Raw genomic sequence first — 22,604 nt, 5'->3', positions numbered from 1 at the left:
GTATATCACACATCGTATCGTATATCTAATGTTATCTTCGGCAAATATCTGTATCTGCTTTGTCGTTTTGATGTTTGTTTTTGTTTGTTTTTTTTTTCTTCCATCTCGCTAGTTAGTAATAGGGTAGGGAGTTGGTGGTCATGGTTGGTGGTAGAATAGTCATTAAGTTGTCAAGTTCTACTTGGAACCTGTTGCGCTGTTTTTTACGACACAGACTCATTTTATGGCAGACGACAGGCATGTATGTAAATCTGCATATGGATACGTATGTACGTAGTTGTATAGTCGTATTAGTTTGATTTCTATTTCGATTGGTAACCGTGACTTGACGTCATTTACAACGACTAGAAATGGTGGTAATGGGATGCCGCCATTGCCTCTATCGAATTGTCGGTCATATAATTGTGGCCATAATCTTGTCATTTGCGTTGTCGTAAAAGTCAATAATCGCAAATATCCAGTATGGTGGTGTCACACATATGTACTCGAGCGTACATCAATTAGTTCCGAAATGTGTTATTTGTGGAATACTAATTTATCCAGCATGGAGGATGATTGATAGAAGGTGGGAAGGTTGTATTTCATTTCGCAGCCTTCGTATTTTAAAATAAATCTTGAGAATTATTAATAATTTTGAAATTGGTATAAACCAAAAATTCGGACTGTCATTGCATGGCACTTAAATATCTATTACATCAATTGTCAACGACAATATACTGGGGTGTTGTATTTGGAAAGTAAGAATGTCTCTACTGCATTTTTGTTTTGGCTTTTGAGGAGCTTGTTCTCAACAAATACACTGAAAAAAGGCATGCACTGTTCGAAAGATTTTGTCCTTATTCTAATGATTTGGTAGAAGCGGAGAATTGAATTAAGGACAGTTTTATGACATAACTCTCTTTTAAATATATGTTTAGCGTACTTCATACTACAAAATAAATGTGAATTTAATTTCCAAATTCAGGATCGACTTCCAGTAGAAATTATCCTATGTTTTATGTAAAAAGTCTTTTAATAAAACAAAACATCTCCTTTTCTTAAACACGTTTTTGCTTCGCACTCAAGACACAAAAATCAAGAAATTTAAAGACAATTTCATTAATTTTGAAAAATTTTCAGAATTATTAAAGTCAAGTTGACCTTAGTCAAACAAAATTTTCTTTCATGTGAAGACAAATAGTTTTGTATTTTATGGACATGAAATCTTTGACCTCACGATAATATTTTTTTTTCAGTGTAAAAGGATATTTTACCAATATAGCCTTAACAATTCAATGAGTAGATCATCTAATAGCGGGAACGGACCCTCCATTTTTGACAATTTTCTTATGTCTCCATAACATCATGAAAATCAGTAATAACCCAAGGGGAATTGGTGAAAATTGTTTAGTTTGTCGCATTTTTTTAATTTTGATATAATTTTTTTAATTTCTATATTTTCGTACTTGATCCTAGGCAGCAAGTTTTAATTTATTCGTTTTTTCTGTTTTTTTTTCTTCATGTCCAATTAAAGTCCTCCAAATAAAGTCCTCCACTTCAAGTAGAAATTATGCTATGTCTCAAGTAAAAATCGTCTTTAAAATAAAGTGTTGAAAAACGTGTCCTATTTTTAAACGCTTTTTTGCTTTGTTGTCTAGATGCAAAAAGACAACAATTTTAAAGACAATTTCTTTAACCCGTTCACTGCCGATGTCCACTTAGAACGACATTCGAAAAAGACACCAAATTCTATTTTCCCACATAGTTTCGATTTACTGCTCTATGTTATTTTAAAGTAGAGGCTTTAATCTAAATAAGCTATAAATATTTTCCATATTGGTGAGGTCAAAAATACATTCTTATAAACTTCTTTAGCAATAAACGAAAAATATTAAAATTTGTTTCTAGTAAATGGACATTCATACAAAAACTATAGCTGATACTTTTTCGGGTTCTTTTTTTATTTTTTCACACTTTGAAGTATATTATGGACCAAATAGCGCTTATTTTTGTAAGGCCATTTAATCACAATTCAAGAATCAAGTTTTCAGAACAAGCTCATATAGCTCTTGAAGTAATTGAAAAAATGACAATTTTTGTTCTATATGCTGTTAGTACAATTAAAAACAGAAAAAAAATTAAAGTTTTTAACATTACGTTTATTTCGGTAGTGAGACGGTTAATTTTGAAGATTTTTTCACAATTATTAAAGACAAGTTGACCTTAGTCAAACAAAATTTTCTTTCATTTTAAGATACCCATTTTTCATTTGAATCACTTAATTATAAGGAAAAAAAGGACTTTATAAAAAAGTTCATCGCCTTTCGGGCAAGGAAAACCACTTTCTATTAGAGAAATGCGTCTTCAATGCTAAAAAAAACGCATTCGTATTTTAAGGACGTGAAATCTTAGGCCTCATGACAATATTTTTTTCAGTGTGAGACGGGAATTTACCGCCAAATCTATTTGTTAATGAGATTTTTTTGCGGGGAAATGATATTCAAACAAGTAAGGAAAGTCTAAAGTCGGGCGGGGCCGACTATATTATACCCTGCACCACTTTAGATCTAAATTTTCGAAACCATATCACATCCGTCAAATGTGTTGGGTGCTATATATAAAGGTTTGTCCCAAATACATACATTTAAATATCACTCGATTTGGACAGAATTTGATAGACTTTTACAAAATCTATAGACTCAAAATTTAAGTTGGCTAATGCACTAGGGTGGAACACAAATATGGGAAACATTGAAATCTGAAGCAATTTTAAAGAAACATCGCAAAAGTTTATTTATGATTTATCGCTCGATATATATGTATTAGAAGTTTAGGAAAACAAGAGTCATTTTTACAACTTTTCGACCAAGCTGTGGCGATTTAACAAGGAAAATGTTGGTATTTTGACCATTTTTGTCGAAATCAGAAAAACATATATATGGGAGCTATATCTAAATCTGAACCGATTTCAATCAAATTTGGCACACAAGACTATATTACTAATTGTACTCCTAGTGCAAAATTACAACCAATATGGGCCAAAACTCTGGCTTCTGGGGCCATATAAGTCCATATCGGGCGAAAAATATATATGGAAGCTATATCTAAATCTGAACCGATTTCGATCAAAATTTTCACACATGACTATACTACCAATTGTGCTCCTTGTGCAAAATTTCAAGCTAATCGGGATAAAACTCTGGCTTCTGGGTCCATATAAGTGCATATCGGGCGAAAGATATATATGGGAGCTAAGTGTTATGCTTGTACAAAATTTCAAGCAAATCGGTATAAAACTCTGGCTGCTGGGTCCATATTAGCGCATATCGGGCGAAAGATATATATGGGAGCTATATCTAAATCTGAACCGATTTCTTCCAAAATCAACAGGGTTCTATTCTGACCCAAATTAGGAACATGTGCCAAATTTGAAGGCAATTGGACGTAAATTGCGACCTAGACTTTGATCACAAAAATCTGTTCACAGACGGACGGACAGACGGACATGGTTATATCGACTCAGGGCCCACCCTGAGCATTATTGCCAAAGACACCATGTGTCTATCTGGTCTCCTTCTGGGTGTTACAAACATATGCACTAACTTATAATACCCTGTTCCACAGTGTGGCGCGGGGTATAAAAAGAGTAAACCTCCATTTCACTAAAGCCAATTTAATATTATTTTAGTTCATAGAATTATTATGTTTGGGAAAAAATTATTTTGCTCTTTCTAAAGTTAATTAAATGAACTAAAAAAGGGACAAATTATACCCAAATGAAGCATAAAGATTTACTAAATAAATACTTCTCACAAAATAGTTCTTTATTTTTTTTAATTTGTTAATTTTTCTACAAATGCGTCCATATTGAACTTTGTATGGCACTAAAGACATTCTTGCAATTTTGAACTCCAATTTGTTCCTTCAAATTACAAAATTTTCTTTAACAAGTGAAAAAACTTAATTATGTCTAATAAATTTTCTTGAAGTTCATGATGGACGCATTTGTAGTAAAATTTACAAATTTAAAGAAATATTGAACTATTTTGTGGAATACACGATTTTAGTTAATCTTTATCCTTCATTTGTGTATATTTTTTTCCTCGGTTTTAGTTAATTTAACTAACGTACGCAAAAAATTATTAGAGTAAAGAAAACTTTCTCCAAACATAATAATTCCATGAACTAAAATAAAGTTAAATTGGCTTTAGTGAAATAGAGAGTTCACTTTTTTTTGAGTGTAAGCAGTTAGGTTCAAGTAACAAATAGTTCACTGTGCGTAAAGCTAAATTGCAAAAATGTGCTGGATTTATATGTTAGAGAGCGATTGTTGTTCCGGCAATCACCGAAACTGTGTCCTATCGAAATCAGAAGAATACGCGGAAGCGGAAGCAATTCGATGGCCAATTCATTGAGGACACCATTTTTCTACAGATTCTTAAATTTTTACATAGGATCATGGTGTACACCCCACGTGGATGGAATTTGATTGGATTTCGGAAAGAAAATAAGATTTGTCCATTGCAATACCCAAATATTGATAAATGATGATAACCTCGGTTGATGACATAGAATTTCAATGTATGGTCATCCAAACCCATTCAATGGATGTTTTAATAAGAAAATTTTTGGATTTCTTAGCATAAGTCAAAAAAGTCCATGCCCAGATTTGACTTATGTTTTACGTTATCCACGCGAATATCATAGGTTTCAATTTATTTGAAATGTTGTATATACTTAGTCACATCTCTATAGAGTCACATCTCTAATGATGTTCCAATTAACACTAATTAATTTATATTTTATATAGCATTATGTATTAAGTCGTTTTCCACAAATCGATGCAATTGATTGATTTTATTGACTTTGACCAACAAATCCGAATGTCATGGAAACTCCTACATTGACGCTGCGTAGAAGTAAAAAGTTTTTTGGTTTGATTTTTATTTGACATTTGTGTAACGTTCTTTATGAGCAATGTCTACCAAATTTTCGGCTGCCGCCACCATGACCACAATTATAGTTTTATGGAAACAACAAAGAACTATCGAAGTGAGCGGGATGACATTAGAAAACTTTTGTTTCTATTAATTCCGATTTAATTGTCATAATGGCCTCATAATCACCACTTTAGTTGTAATAACTGTTGTTTGTTGTGATAGACGATGTGTTTTATTCTCAGTATGAAGTCTTTGATGTAATAGGGTGTACCGATGGCAATGTTTATTCATATTGAAATATCAGTTTGAGGCATATTGAAAGTTATCTGGTACAAATTAAAAAAAAAAAAAAACAAGTTAGGAAAGTCTAAAGTCGGGCGGGGCCGACTATATTATACCCTGCACCACTTTATAAATCCACATTTTCGATACTATATCAAATCCGTCAAATGTGTTGGGTGCTGTATATAAAGGTTTTTGTCCCAAATTCATACATTTAAATCTGACTCTATGTGAACAAAATTTATAATCTGTAGACTTAAAATTTATAATCTATAGACTTAAAAAATATGGGAAATATTTTAATCTGAACCAATTTTGAGGCAACTTCGTAAAAGTGTATTTATGATTTATCGATCGATGGATATGTATTAGAAATAAAGGAAAATTCACGAGTCACTTTTAAAAGTTTTCGACGGTTTTATAAGGAAAATGTGGGTATTGTGGCCATTTTTGCCCAAATCGGAAAAAACATATATATGGAAGCTATATAGAAATCTGAACCGATTTCAACCAAATTGACATACATACTTAGTATTTTAATTCTACTCCTTGTGCAAAATTCCACGTAACTCGGACTACAACTTTGACCTCTGTGTTTATATGACGGAAAATAGGGCGAAAGATATATATGGGAGCTATATCTAAATCTGCACCGATTTCAAAAAAAAAAATAGCACACTTGATAACGCTACTAATTGTACTCCTAGTGCAAAATTTAAACCAAATTGGGCTAAAACTCTGGCTTCTGGGGCCATATAAGTCCATATCGGACGAAAAATATATATGGGCGAATAATATATATAAATCAGAACCCATTTCCAAAATCAATAGGGTTCTATTCTGACCCAAAACAGGAACTTGTGCGAAATTTGAAGGCCATTGGACTTAAACTGCGACCTAGACTTTGATCACAAAAATGTGTCCACAGACAGACGGACATGGTTAGATCGACTCAGGGACCCACCCTGAGCATTATTGCCAAAGACACCATGTGTATATCTCGTCTCCTTCTGGGTGTTGTAAACATATGTACTAACTTATAATACCCTGTACCACAGTGTGGCGCAGGGTATAATAATAATAAGTACGTAGATGACATTTCTGAGTATTTGACGATTTCCCCAATATGGCTACTATTATTCTATAGACATAGTTATGGTCATGGTCATGAAGAATGTATCAGTTCAGCGAACTTTGATACAAAATATTAAAATTAATAGTTGTTTCATATTTCAAAATTAAATGTAAATAAAAGTATCCGACAAATAGAATAGATTTATACATAGAGCATTTAAAGCTTTCAATAAATATAGATAAACATATTTTCTTGTTTTTTAGTAGTACCCTAATGTTTTGATATATATCAATTTCTTACACGAATGTAATGAAGTAAAATCTTTATGGACTTAAGGGAGCCTTGCCATAAATTTATTTGGCTAATATGAATCAAACGTAACGTATTTATTTGCCCATTTAAGCACCCTAGATTTTGGGGAATGGTATTGTATAGATGTCCATTTCTATAAAAAGTCATCAATATTTTAAATGTATGCCTCATGTCACTAATGTATCACTAATCAGAAGGAAATCTATGAATGTTTAAATAGGAATAAGTAAAAATTTCGAATATATAATTCTTATATATTTAATTGTTGCAATCAAAATTTGTGAGATATAACAGGTTCGCTGATAAGTCCCCGGTCTGACACATATATGGCGTCGCTAGTATTAAATGAGCGTCTTTTGTGAAGCAACTTTTGTTATTGTGAAAAAAATGGAAATAAAGGAATTTCGTGTTTTGATAAAATACTGTTTTCTGAAGGGAAAAAATACGGTGGAAGCAAAAACTTGGATTGATAATGAGTTTCCGGACTCTGCCCCAACAATAATTGATTGGTATGCAAAATTCAAGCGTGGTGAAATGAGCACGGAGGACGGTGAACCCAGTGGACGCCCGAAAGAGGTGGTTACCGACGAAAACATCAAAAAAATCTACAAAATGATTCTGAATGACCGTAAAATGGAGTTGATCGAGATAGCAGAGGCCTTAAAGATATCAAAGGAACGTGTTGGTCATATCATTCATCAATATTTGGATATGCGGAAGCTCAGTGCAAAATGGGTGCCGCGCGAGCACACATTTGACCAAAAACAACAACGTGTTGATGATTCTGAGCGGTGTTTGCAGCTGTTAATTCGTAATACACCCGAGTTTTTCCGTCGATATGTGACAATGGATGAAACATGGTTCCATCACTACACTCCTGAGTCCAATCGACAGTCGGCTGAGTTGACAGCGACCGGTGAACCGTCTCCGAAGCGTGGAAAGACTCAAAAGTCCGCTAGCAAAGTAATGGCCTCTGTTTTTTGGGACGCGCATGGAATAATTTTTATCGATTTTCTTGAGAAGGGAAAAACCATAAACAGTGACTATTATATGGCGTTATTGGAGCGTTTGAAGGTCGAAATCGCGGCAAAACGGCCCGATATGAAGAACAAAAAAGTGTTGTTCCACCAAGACAACGCACCGTGCCACAAGTCATTGAGAACGATGGCAAAAATTCATGAATTGGTCTTCGAATTGCTTCTCCACCCACCGTATTCTCCAGATCTGGCCCCCAGCGACGTTTTCTTGTTCTCAGACCTCAAAAAGGATGCTCGCAGGGAAAAAAATTGGCTGTAATGAAGAGGTGATCGCCGAAACTGAGACCTATTTTGAGGCAAAACCGAAGGAGTATTACCAAAATGGTATCAAAAAATTGGAAGGTCGTAATAATCATTGTATCGCCCATGAAGGGAACTATGTTGAATAATAAAAACGAATTTTGACAAAAAAATGTGTTTGTCTTTGTTAGACTGGGGACTTATCAGCCAACCTGTTATTTGATATCGTTTGGAGACTACTAAGTAACCCTTTTTCCGAAAAAGAAAAACTATTTATGATTGTTTTTATGGTTCTATTTTTTTATTTTTCTACCCTACACTCCAACTAACTTTGTCATTCCGTTTGTAACAGATCGAAGTGTTGGTCACAGACGCCATTGTGTACACACAAAAAAATAATACATGTATTTTATGAATAGTGTTCACAAAAATTTTCCAAACACGGGATTCATAAATTATATGAAAACAATTCATAAAATAAAAAATTCATGTTTTCATTGGCTACGAATGTATACATAATATGAATGGAGTCTTGCATATTATAAACGAAGTATACATATTTTTCGTCATTGAAAAATATGTACTTTTCCATAATATATATTAAAAACGGCAATAAAAAATTCTTCGAATAGCGGCGGCGATTCAAACTGTACTGAAAAACTCAAACACACGTGTTGCCTTCACAACGTTATGTTTCGTTTTTTTTTTCTCTCGTATTATATGCTTGTATTGTTACCTATGAGAGTAACTCTATGTTGTGGTTCTCTCACGCTAAGAGAAAACCTGTATTTTATGATATATGAAGTAAAGTTTCATTGATTTTATGAAACCGTCCATATATATTATTAAAAAAAATCATAATTTCAAAACAAGTATTTACGAAAACAATATATTATGTAAGTGTACATATTTTGTATGAAAAAGTCCATAAATTTATAAAAATTTACAAATTCATGTACAAATTCATATTTTATTTTTTTGTGTGTATATATATATATTTTGGGTCGTGGTGAAATTCGAAGTCGATCTATCGATGTCCGGCCGTTAAAATCAATGTAACTTCCGAACGAAACAAGTTATCGACATATTTGTCTTGCGGATCATCGTGGAAGAGTAAATTTCATGCACACAGGTTAAAATTTGATACGTGGTATTAGTATATGCCCTCTAACAAAGATTCAAACATTAATCCATATCAGATTTGTGTTACAGAGCCTCTTGGAGCAGTAACTTTCATCTGATCTGGTTAAAATTTGGTACGTGATATTAGTATAAACTCTCATATAAATCAATCACAAAAAAAATCTTTTCTGGCTAATTGCATCTTCTCTCACATATTTCTCACTTCCAGGAGATTTTTTAGTTCTTAGCACTTTTCCCTGTTTAAGAACTTTAACATTTGGGAAAATTTGAAAAAAATAATTCGAACATTACTTATGGGAAATATATTCCACAATGATGTTCAACATATTTACTCTCTATCTGTGGCTATTCTTATTTTGTTCCATTGGCAAACCTAATAAAGTATGATGTGGTTTTAAAGCTCTGTCATATAAATTCCGCATAAACTTTAGTTATTACAAATAGTTGAACATTTGTTTGTAAATACAGCCATATGTCCTTCATAATGATTTTGTTTTCGCTTCGACCAATGATATTCGAAGAACTTACATACACTCATGGCCTATCTATCATTTGTCACATTGACAAATCGGTTGGCAATACATATGTATGTGTACCGTAGGCAATGTAGACACGACGTATGCAATACAAACCGGAAGTTGAATAATAGACCCACACACCTACACAAATTTGTACGACTATATGGTGCGTCATGAAGTGGTGAGTTGTGAAAATTGCATGGCTATCATCATATCTCCTGCTTTTGAATGTATGCATATGTGGAGGGTTTACATTCCTAGGAATATTACAAAGGCCTTTATTGAAGATGTTTATTTCTTCCGTGCTATATTACGTTGTATGCGTCGAGGTTATATCGTTGTGAAGGATGATTATTTGTTGACCTATGTGGGAATATGGTAAACACACAATTTCAATTGCAGCTACGAAATGAGCCTGTATCAAAGAGGAAGAACTGTAATAACCTTCGTTTGACATTCCTGATAAATTATGAAAAGCAAAGCTGTATGGTGCATGTCTAGTGCGGAATAATACAGTGTTTCAAAGAGAAGAAATATATAACAAGTATATAGGGCCAAAAGACGATCGGTATATATATTACGACGACTTTTGCTGCGACTAAATAACATAATGCTGCCAGCTCGGTTAATATTGGGTCTGTAGTAAATTGAGTGCAAGCATATATAATAGCATAACATGTTTGGGACATATATGTTAATATGTTAGAACATATTATGTTTGGGACATAAAATGTTTGTAAATATAATATGTTTAGATGCAAACATATATTAATTTAGAAATAGTCTATAAACATATATGTGTTTAGAAAGAGTGACATATATTCTAGATGCTGCAAGTAAAATAATGGAAGTAACCAATTGGCGCCTTAAAAACATATCCACACAAAGAAAATTTCATTAAATTTTTTTCTCCCAGTGTATTTCCTAAGGTGAAACATAATATATTTGAATAATACAAACAATATTTTGTTTGGACCTATCCTGAAAATATATATGCTTGAAGCAAAATGTGTTTGGGGTATATGTTACATAAGCCATTTTTTTTGAGGGTGTATAAGCTTAGGGACATTTGAGGCCATAATTTTAATATATATAAATTTCAAGTGAATTTGATGAAACGTACCCTCCTCTCAATGATAAATTTTTCGAAGTTAAATTCGAAATTTGTAACATACGATTTTAGATTTGCAAGAAAAAGTCTTTATGTCTAGAGGGATTCTAGAATATATCATCTTAATAATATTTAGTGTTCTTTATGTCCCCAAAATTGATTGCGGACATACCAGGTACAATTCGTCGAAGAAGTCGAATAGGGAGATGGGTCTATAAAGGAGATATAAATTGATCCATAAAAACTATATTTGACATAGCTCCTTTTGACTGTTGATTACAATCATATTTTAAAGTTTAAGAAAAGTTGATCAAAATTGCGAGGGCATTGAGGGCATTGACTCAAAAAGACTTTATGGGAGCTATATTTAAACACGATTCAATATATACTAAATTTGTCATAGCTCTTTACCACAATAAAATGTCGGCCAATATGGGGGCTATATCAAAATGTTAACCCTGCCCTCAATAAGAACCCAGCAAAAAAAAAATGGAAGTTCTTTCAAAGGCACAACTTCAAAAGCACTTCCAGAAGATGCACTCCCAATGATGTTCTTTATTTTAACTACCCAGGAAGTTCTTTTAATTCAATTTTTATGACTTGGTTTTTTCATACTTTTAATGGGTAATTTTAATTTTTTTTTGTTTCAAATAGGTTAAAAACAGATTAAGAATTCATAAAATGAATTCATTAAATTTTGTCGAAAAAAATGCTAAATCCAATCTGAAAAAAATTGTGAATTTTTGAAAATGTTTGAGATCAAACGTTTCCGACAAGCGTTAGAATCCATTAAAAATTATAAAAAATTATAAAATATATTTATTTGACAAAATATCACAGAATTTTTTAATTTACATCCAAAACATTGAATTCGGATCACATCTAAAGAAGTGATGCAAATTCAGTGCAACGGCTGTTGAAATGGAGGACTTCCGTCCTATGACAAGACCATAACATTTTTAACCTAAGACCATGTTAAATTCATCGCTTCTGCGTCAATTTTGCACCACTTCCGGATCGAAAAAGAATATTTTCATTACTTTTTTGGCGACGTTTTTTTTTTTGCTGGGAATATATGGTAAAATCCCAGGAATTCCCGAGTTCCCATTCACGGAAAACCCATAATTTTTGGAAACGATTCAGGAATCTTTTATATTAGGTCAATATTTCATTCAGTGTCCACGCATATTGGAGGAAGGAATTTTAAATGTTAAAATGCAATATAAATATTTTTTCAGTCTTTAAACTTTGAAGTTTAAACAAATTTTGGCAAAATTTTGGATTTATTGGAGATAAAAATCACTTATTTGGTAATTTAATATCACACCACAATTTTAAATTATGTATATAATTTATGTTCGATTTAAATAATGGAAAATAATTTTCATTTTTCCACCACTCTTTATCATTTATTCTCTTTAAGTTCCATTGATTTCTTTCATATATAAATGCACTGCGTTTTCCATCATGACTCACTGTTTGGGTTTTCTGCAAATATGAATGTCGCACAACACGTAGGAGAACTAAATAAGAAAATATTTGACTTTGAGAAATTCCTTTTGTAGGAACTGTTGCATTTAGAGTGACAAACTATGCACCGAAGGTGACCATATCATGAAAAAAATATAAGCATAGATTTAAAAAAATACTAAATGTTGTTTAAGATTTTTTGTATAATGATTTAAAAAAGTTGAAGATTGCACTCAAAGGCCTGCACAAGCCTATTCGAAGTATTCGATTTTCTAGTGAAGGCAATACACTCCACAAATATTTCGAATACTTTGATTAATGAATATAACAGAAACACTGTAAAGCGATTACAGTGTCAAGCATTGCAGAGCCATCACATTCAAAAGGAATAGTTGTACAGTTCTTTTCAATATTTTGGTTCTGTTTTAATCGCCACAATACGAGTAAAACAAAACATTTTTAGTGAAGATAGAATATTTGCTTTAGCAAAGACGAAACTTCGTATGCGACACGAAGTAACTATCAACCAAAAAATAAACACAATCGTCGATCAGAGGTTTGTTTGCACTATATGAAAATTTGGCAGTATTAATAATTTTTGGCAAGGTCTTCTAAAAATTGCAGAATTTTTAAGATTCGTTGACCTTCTAAGTCGAAGATAAATATTTTTAAATTTGGAAAAAGTGAAAGGTCCAAGATTCGACTTTTTCAAATTATAAGAACAGAAAAAATTTTGTTCTTAGAGATTTTAGAAATGTTAAAGGGTGGTTAAAATTTCAAGGGCCGATATTGATTTTGAATAAAACACAAACTATTTAGGAAATTATTGTAATTTTATTTTATTATGATACTAGCGTAACCCGGCCCGCTTCGCTGCGCCTTCCAAAGCGTATTTGTGGGAATATTTTGCGTTAAGTTAGTCAACCATATCCTTCGTGCTGAAAACAAATTCGAAAAGATTTGAATTATTTCAAACAAATCCGACTACGTGCTTTTTCGTTTATAGGTACAAATACGACGGATATGCATATGTAAAACGGTTCGTCTTAAAAAATATCGGAGAGAGGGTGTACCCTTTCCTCCAAATTTTTTAAATAATGTTCTGTATTCAAGTAGTTGGACAATCTTCTATATTTCTTGTGAATTTTAAGTGTGGTTTGTCAAGGAAAGGTATCCTTCTTCTCAACATATCTGAAAATTGAGCACTACATTATAATAACATATAAAGAATTACTGTTTCCCATCCAATAAATCGGAAAAAGCAAAAGTAGTAAAAAATTTTACCACATTAATATTTGCTAAAATGTTGGAAAATGATGCACCCTCTACGTTGGCTGCCAATTTCATGTAAATTTAAGTTCTTTACTAAAAAGAAGTCAGGCAGAAGCCTGTGCATAAAATATGTCATAAAATTATGTATCGAGTTCCCATTTACAGAAAACCCTCTACTTTAAATTTAAGAAAAAAAAAACGGACAATATCGAACTATCACATACCCTATATTAATTTCACAAACTATTCAATGGTCCCTATAAATTCTATCGAAGTAAGTCGACAAAGTTTATTTCAATTTTCCCCTTCACCAACCAGATATCGAAAAATCATATACCTACTAATCATCAATCATGTATACATTTAATCACCTCCTCCCACGTTCCCTGTAAATTTCAAGTAGATCGGAGATGTTTAAATTTTGCTCTATTGTTTTAAAGGGACGTCACTTTTCCCGATACAATATCGACAAACACCGTAGTGAATAGCATCCCTAACTTTCCCTGAAAATTCTTGAAACTTTCCTTCAAGTGTGGGGCAAGGAAGGTTGCCTCTTCGTTCATAACCTTCCCCCACTGCTTTTGTTAATTTCAAGAAAACTTAAGAATTTTTGTTTTTTTTTTGTAGCTTTAGAGGAGGACCTCCTCCCCGACCAAATATCGAAAAGTGATGTACCGTATCTTTTGTAAACGTCCCAGAAAATGTAAAGCAAATTATAAGCCTAAAGGGGCGACCTCTCTTCCATTCAAATATCACAAAATCAGGTATCAACTATTAATATCGTAACCTCTCCTCAGTCCTCTGTAAATTTCAAGTAACTCGGTAAAGTTTCTCTGTATGTACTTAAGAGAAGCGGATGTCTCCCTATGCCCTTTTATTTTTATTAAAAAATCAGGAACCTGATATAAATTTCATAACCTCACCCATTTGTTCCGTAAAATTTCAGTCGGGGGAGTTTAGTTTTGTTTTCATTGTACTTTAAAAAAAGTCGGGCAAGGGGTGGCGCCCCTCCCCGACCAAATATCGAAAAATAATGTAGCAGATTTTTGTCTAGATGCCAACCCCAACATTCTATGAAAATTTCAAGCAAATCGCATAATTTTGTTCCAAGTTTCAAAAAGTTGGGCAAGGGGGGGGGGGGTAATTTCAAGCAAATCGGTCAACTTTGGGCCAATTTTCAAAAAGTCCGCCAAAGGGGTGGTCCCCCTCCGCGACCAGGTGTCAAAAAATGAGGTACCCTATTTTCACCACATGAACGCCCCCTACGATCTCTGAAAGTTTCAAGTAAATCGGATCAGCCGTTTCGGAGCCAACTCGGTACATACAAACAAACAATCAAACAATTAAACAAACATAGATTGAATTTTATATATATAGATATTGGTATTACTCAATTATGTATGGAACAAAATGTCGGCCAAATGGGCGCCGCGACCTCGGTGGCACACCTTCATCCGATGGTCCAAATTTTCGATGACGCTGATGCATAATGGAGGTTCTATTTATGCCGTTAATGTGCCGAATTATCTCATCTTTTAACTCTTGAATTGTTGCTGGCTTATCGACATACACCTTTTCTTGCAAAAAACCCCAAAGAAAAAAGTCCAACGGTGTCAAATCACATGATCTTGGCGGCCAATTGACATCGCCATTACGTGAGATAACACGGCCATTGAATTTGTTGCGCAAAAGAGACATTGTTTCGTTAGCTGTGTGGCAAGTGGCACCGTCCTGTTGAAACCACATATCGTCCACATCCATATCTTCCAATTCGGGCCATAAAAAGTTCGTTATCATCTCACGATTCACAGTAACTGCCTGACCGGCCACATTTTCGAAAAAATACGGCCCGATGACATTGGTTTTTCGACAATCACTCTTGGATTCTCATTCGCCCAAATGCGGCAATTCTGTTTATTGACGAATCCACTGAGGTGAAAATGTGCCTCATCACTGAAGATGATTTTCTTCGAAAATTGATCATCCACTGTTGCCATTTCTTGGAACCATTTAACACGTTGTTGGATTGTGTATCTCTCCATGGTTCAAATTGAATAAGTCTGAAATAGAGCAATGTCAAATAAAATTCGGAAAAAAACTTGGCGTTTAGGTGTGGTTCACATTCAACATCGGCCCTTACAGTTTAACCACCCTTCATATACATCGATATTTCATCTATAGTGTGAACGATCTATTTTTCTATGTCCTCAGTTTCATAATATTGCAGTGAAAGATCTACACTAAAGGCTATGGAAATTCGAAGTAGCCAGCAATGAAACATGTGTACAGTTCAGCTTGTATAGATTGATATCTCATATTTTCTTTTTAGTAACTTTATAATACTAAGTCCTTAATTTGCATGTCCATGCATGCATAAGCTAGTATGAAAATTATAATTATACACTGAAAAAATATTATCGTGAGGCCAAAGATTTCATGTCCTTAAAATACGAATGCGAATTTTGTTTAGCAAAGAAGACGCATTTCTGTGATATAAAGTTTTTTCCCTTGTCCAAAAGTCGATAAACTTTGCAATGAAGTCGTTTAGTCCTTAAAGTTAAGTGATTTGAATTAAAAATGGGTGTCATAACATGAAAGACAAAAATTTTGGACTAAGGTCAACTTAACTTTAATAATTCAGAAAAATTCTTTAAAATTAATGAAATTGTCTTTAAATTTGTTGCTCACTCACTACAAAGCAAAAAAGTGGTAAAAATATGACGTATTTTACTTGGAACATTGCATATTTTCTACTGGAAGTCGAGCCTGAATTTGAAAAATTATGTTGTCGTTAAAGGATTTTGATAGCATATGAAGAAAAAAAATCCTTTAAAAAACGAAAAATTAAAATTTGCTTCCTAGAATCAAGTACGCAAAACCCAAATTTAAGAGATAATTGTGTCTTAAATGTATTCTTACTTGAATTCTCCGCTTCGTTGGCTCGGAATCAATACCAAATTATACCCATATATACATTAGAGTAAAGACATTAGAGTAAAGACAAAATCTTTGGAAAGGGACATACTTTTTTTCAGTGTATTTAGAATAATTAATTTTAGACAAAAAAACAAACCTGCATTGATGCAAGGCTATCATAAAACTAAATTGATTTAGCTATACACATTTCAAAGCATTTTCAAACATCTGGCCACCTTTGCCACTCTCATTATTTAAGAATGTTTTGCAATCATTAGTTCATATAGATCTGCATCTATTTAATTTTTGTTCTTTACGCACGACTACATTCGTCTTTGAAATCGAGTGAGGGTGTCAGCCACACGGCTGACACATTACATGCAAATTAGAATCAAGTGATGAAAAAAGGAAGAAGACAAAAAAAAAAAACACACTTGTCACAGCTCTTGATAACAAACTGCGTGAGCGGAATACAAATTTTCCTTGCCATTTTGTTGTATGCAGCAATTTTTTGCAACCCTTGCAAAATTCCTGACAGATTTGCATGCATTTTGCGGATAACTTTGAAGCACACAGTTAAATGGAAATGCACAACACAATTGATCATTGGTATTTTGAAAGCAAATTGGCAGATTAAAATATATTTAAAGCTAAAGAAAGAATTAATTTTCTTAGAATAAAATTTCGCAGAAGAAAAATGTCTATTTTTAGAAAACTGTATTTAGCAAAGACTGTTGCATTTCTTACCAGCATTAAAATACGTTTTTTAAAAATGAATCAATTCAACTTAGTTGTAAATAAATAATATACCCTATAGTTCTTAAAAATGTTTTTGGCCACAATGTTTTATATGCATCAAATAGTGCCTATCAGAAATATTGGTCCTTCACGCGACGTTACATGTATCTACAAACACAGAATCATACCCTAAATCACAACCATCTCAAAATATTAACTCTTTGTGTGAGATATTACGACGTCAAATAATTCCGAAAAAAATCCTATGCTTGGTAAGACTTTCCAAATTTTAGATACAAACTAATTGCTCTATTAAATAATGTATTGGAATGACTCAGTTGTATATTTTCTAGCTATTCCACTCAGAATTAATGAAAGGAGAAAAATGTACCCTCCCCTTGTAGCGAAAGTAAATCTTATTATTGGTGATATTTTTCTTGAGATTTTCCATTTTTCTCTGATACCACAACAGGAGCTATTCGCGGCGTTATCAAAGGGGTCCCCAGCAAAATGAGCCCCAAAAACCCAAATGAAATAGGGACACAAATATGGAGCGTTGCTTCATAATGAATATGATCCCCAACAAAATGTAACTGAAGCATGCAATTAGGGCTCATTTTCACTTTTGATTTCACAGACCGTGTGAAAATGAACCCTAATGGATGAAAAAATATGAAGTTTTAAGAAAACAATGAAATATGTGTTACTAAGGAATTGTGATAGCCTTAGTAACTAAGAGAGAAACCACAAATCTTATATTTGATATTTCTGTTAAATCAAAATATTTTTTCTTACGCATTGTTGTTGTTTTTTTATTTCAGCTTAAAACCATACATTGACTAAACTACAAGTGTAGCTTAACCAACAGAGGAAAGGAATGTTTGTCAAATTTATTTGGGCAAAGCTCTATAGACTGCAAGATGGTTGGATGGACGCACGTTTCGGAATTACCACATTCCTCATCAGCATCCTCTACTTGAAGCAAAACTATCAACCAATTATCAGAATAAATTCAGGCAGTTCATTAAACCCAACAATGAACCACACTTGAGCCTTCCGAGAAAAGGTTTTGCATGATAGCCGGCTTATGCCGAAATAAATTCGAAACAAACATATCTCTTTTCCTATGCCACTGTCAAATCATCGATTTGAATGCAATTGGCTGGGTTCTTACGTTAGGGAAATTTTCCCTTATTTCGAAGACATACGATATTAACGAAAGGACGTATATTTCCAAGATGTATGCTCTAAATTTAATGACAACATTTTTTGAAGCAAAGATTATAAACTTTTTTTTTTAATAAAAATATTGTTATTGTAAGGAATTTTGTTCTTAATATTGTGTAAATTGCGTAACCTAGTATTAAGGTTGCCTAATTTTAAATATCACGTACATAAAGTGATTTGTTTAAACTATGTGAGTTATACCTGAAATTTAAAATTTATAAAAAATATATAAAAATCATCCTTGGTGAAGCTGGAAATAGTCCCAGCGAAACGTTGGATGGAAAAAATGGAATAAATCAATATTTGTTTTATTCGCATTTAACAATGAAAGCTCCAAAAAATATATATAACAAGTAAGTAAAGTCGTGGGGGGGGCGACTATATTATACCCTTCACCCCTATGTAGGCCAAAATTTGTGTTACCATCTCAACTACTTCACATTTGCTGGAAGCTATATAAAGGAGAAAATTTTTTTACTTCTGCAAAATCTCTAGAATTAAAATTTAAATCGGCTAACGCTATCCAGTTAATTGGAGGAAACTTCCATTGAAAATGGGTCTAAAATGTGTAACAGTCTACCATATTTCCCCAACTCTGCTGTACGTATATACACCCTCACAAAAAATCGCTTCTGTAACATATACTCCCAAACATATTTTGCTTCAAGCATATACATTTTTGGGTATTGCCCAAGCATTTATATGTTTGACCTCTTCCAATATATAATATGTTTGAAAGCATATTGGTCTAAACAATATATGTTTGGGTAGTCTAAGTTACAAACATTTTGTATTTTTGCATCCAAATTCAATAATGTTGTCTTCCAAAAAACAATATGTTATTATGTGAACATATAATATGTTTGGAAGCATTTTGCACCCAAAAATATTATATGCTTAAAAAAATATTGTTTGGGAGAATTTTTATTTATTTATATATTTACAATCATAATGAATTATGAAAATAAACAGGTAATATAGGTGCTAACAAAATAGGTTTTCGACCTGAATGCTCAAAATTTTGTTTCTGCCTAATTGTATATTCCCCCACATCTTTCTCATTTCCACGAGATTTTTTAGTTCTTAGCACCTTTTTCTGTAATACAAACATTGTAGAAGAAATTATTCAATTTTATGATTTTTTTATTTTAATTTTACCTTTTGCCGGGCGGGGATTCGAACAGCGGACCACACAGTTTGTAAGGATCAAGGAAGTAGCTGATCAACTGCCCAAGGAAAAATAAAATGTTAATTTTGTAATAACAAGCAACAACCACCAACTTAATTCAATATCGCTCCCTGTTAAATAGCGCTCCAAGCTACTAAACACATATATGTTTATAGGCTATTTCTAAATTAATATATGTTTGCATCCAGGCATATTATATTTACAAACATTTTATGTCCCAAACATAATATGTTCTAACATACTAACATATATGTCCCAAACATGTTATGCTAGTTTATGAACATTATATGCTTGCACTCAAAAATATTGTGTTTAAAAATTTGTGTTCCAAACATATAATGTTTATAGCCAAACATATGAAAAACAGTCTTTTTCATCCGTGTATGGGAGCTACATATATATGCTATGAACCGATCTTGACTAAATTTGACACGTATAGTTAGAATAATAATTCTGCTATCTATGCGAAATTTCACGTAAATGGGAGTATAACTTTGGCCCAACTGGTCATATGAGTGCAAATCGGACGGAAGATATATATGGGAGCCATATCTAAATCTGAACCGATTTCAACCAAATTTACCAAGCATTGGTAGAATGTCAATTCTACCCTCTGTGCAAAATTTCACAAACATCTGTAGTAAACTTTGGCCTCTGTGGTCATATGAGTCTAGATCGGACGAAAGATATATATGGGAGCTATATCTAAATCTGAACCGATTTGGCTGATATTTTGCAAGATTTTCGAGATTCTTAAAATATTTGGATGTACGATATTTCAAGAAAATCGGTTCATCAACACGTTAACTATGACCAAATCGGGGATAAATATATATGGCAGCTATATCTAAATCTGAACCGATTTTTTCCAAAACCAATAGCGATTGTCTCTGCCCCAAGAAACGGCCCTATGCCAAATTTGAGGACGATCGGACTTAAATTACGAGCTGTATCGACTCAGAATTTTATTCTAAGCCGATCGGTATACTAAAAGATGGGTCTCTGACCACTATTTCTTGGCGTTACATACAAATGCACAAACTTATTATACCCTGTACCACAGTAGTGGTGAAGGGTATAAAAAGTTAATAATTATTTATTATCTCCCATTAATTATGAGTTGCACCTATATTTCAAAAATAATAATTCAAAACATTCAAAACCCCGCTTATAAATTATTCCCTTTCATCTATAAATTCACCAAATGTTGTTACTTCCGCCAAATGTAGTGTTCCCACTCGCTGACAAAAAATATCAAACACTGAAATACAACACTGTTTCCGGTATTTTAAAAAGACTTTCCATACATCCAAAATACTACACATAGCCTATGTAGGAATGGTGTATAATGGTGAAATAGAGAGTGGGTGGTAAAGGGTGGTTTTATATTAACGAATTAGTTACAACAAGTTGTTGAAAAAACTGTTCCCAACTTGTTGCACGAAAAGGCAAAGATGACTTCGTGAACGATGAAATAACAATGACGACGACTGCGAATGGCGGTGATGATGCCGAAAAGGATAAGTCAAAGATAAAGTGCTATGCATAGCCGATGGGTCCAACTGTAATAGTGTGGTGAATGCTTTACACCAACTGATGGTGATGGTGGTGTTGTTTTTTTCTGTTATGAATTTGTGGGTGGGGTAGAACTAGTGGGGTTGTTATTGTTGTGTCCCGAAAAAGCAACAGTGTTTTAAACAGTGACAAACACCAACTAACACATACAAACACATATACTCGCATACTTTGACTGCCATAGTTTAGCATTTAACAATGCTAGCAACGAAGCATTTGGTTAGAAAGGCAGCAGCCTAACGACATCGTCCTCCTCCATATAAGAACCACGGATGTCAGCAAATATTCTGCAAAAGTTAACCGACATTTGACCTGTGAACAACACAAAGAAACATAAGAGCAGTACAATCGAACGCATGTACTTTGGTGAAAGTCCAATTCAAAATAAAAACTGTGTCCTTGTGTAATCGAACAAAATAATAAACTGTTACATTTTGTCCTTATTCAAAAATTCGAAGAAAAGTGCTGGTAAACATCAAAATTATTTGATCAATTGTTTGTGACAAACGAAATAGTTCCTGGATAAAACTTTTCTTTGGAAATTCACAAAATATTTTGTGATTTCATTTGTATTAAATGTAAGTGGATTTATGTTATTTTATAAGTACAGAAAATAAATTAAATAAACTGACGGGCACTTATAGTGGAAAATATTTTAAGAATGATTTGAATATAAATGTTAAATGCAAACTAAGGCCAGTTAATATAAAGTGATAATAAGATGTTTATTCGGTACTAAAATATTCCGTCGGACAAAGTATATCCTAACTATAGGAAATTAAACATCAAAAATATATTTTATTTTGATTTTTATAAAAAAAAAAATACAATAATTCTAAATTTTATATCAGATAGAACTTATCAAAATATGTCTATTAAATTGTTTGGTATATGAATAGAAAATATCATCCTTTACAATTCCTTTCAATAATTTCTTTTGCTATGATGAAAATATATGAGCGCAGCTTGGAGTTCCACTAGCAGCAGATTTTGAAAATTTTACTTTCAATCGCTTATGATGTAGTGTTAGCAATAGCATTTTTGGTATTAAAGGCTAACTTGGTTTTTAAGTTATGAAATAATATTTAACAATTTATTCACAACTAATATCTCATAGCGCTGGATATTTTGAATTCCTTGTCTATCCGAATTGATACCGAAATCGTTAAAATAAAGACAAAGTGTATAGAGGATACTTTTTTAATTACCCGTTTCCAAAAATTTTGTCTTTACACTAATGATTTTTGTATTGATTCCGAGCCAAAAATGACATAATTTTCGTTTAAATTGAAGTTTCGCGTACTTGATACTAGGAAACAAATTCGAATTTATAATTATTTTTCTTGTTTCTTCATGTGATATCAAAGTTCTTTAAAAGCTTGTTAACGCATACTTAAAATTCAGACTCGACTTCAAGTGGAAGTTATGCTACGTTTCAAGGAAAATTGTCTTTTAAATAAAGTGTTGGAAAACCAGACCAGATGCAAAAAGACAACAAATTCAAAGATAATTTCATTAATTTTGAAGAATTTTTCATAATTATCAGAACCAAGTTGACCTTAGTCCAACAACATTTTCTT

General features: G+C 32.8%; 2 protein-coding genes across 4 annotated transcripts in view; one reads left to right on the top strand and one right to left on the bottom strand.

The window, feature by feature from the left end:
* The window catches only part of LOC142224610 (uncharacterized), a 93,341-nt gene extending 81,195 nt beyond the window's left edge, over positions 1-12,146 (bottom strand). The window contains exon 1 of the mRNA XM_075294398.1: positions 12,114-12,146. The gene's annotated coding sequence lies outside the window, so the exon portion shown is untranslated. The remainder of the gene's footprint in view (positions 1-12,113) is intronic.
* Positions 1-22,604, top strand: part of AstA (allatostatin A) — a 73,708-nt gene that overhangs the window by 2,744 nt on the left and 48,360 nt on the right. Inside the window, exon 1 of one of the 3 annotated variants that reach the window (XM_075294404.1) lies at positions 21,297-21,602. The exons of the other annotated variants lie outside the window; for them this stretch is intronic. The gene's annotated coding sequence lies outside the window, so the exon portion shown is untranslated. Of the gene's footprint in view, positions 1-21,296; positions 21,603-22,604 lie in introns of those variants that run through there. 3 annotated transcript variants of the gene reach the window in all.

This window comes from Haematobia irritans, chromosome 1 (genome assembly GCF_050003625.1).
Source record: "Haematobia irritans isolate KBUSLIRL chromosome 1, ASM5000362v1, whole genome shotgun sequence".
Taxonomy (NCBI): domain Eukaryota; kingdom Metazoa; phylum Arthropoda; class Insecta; order Diptera; family Muscidae; genus Haematobia; species Haematobia irritans.
The sequence above is the reverse complement of the archived record's forward strand: the minus strand, read 5'-3'. Positions and strand labels throughout refer to the sequence as shown.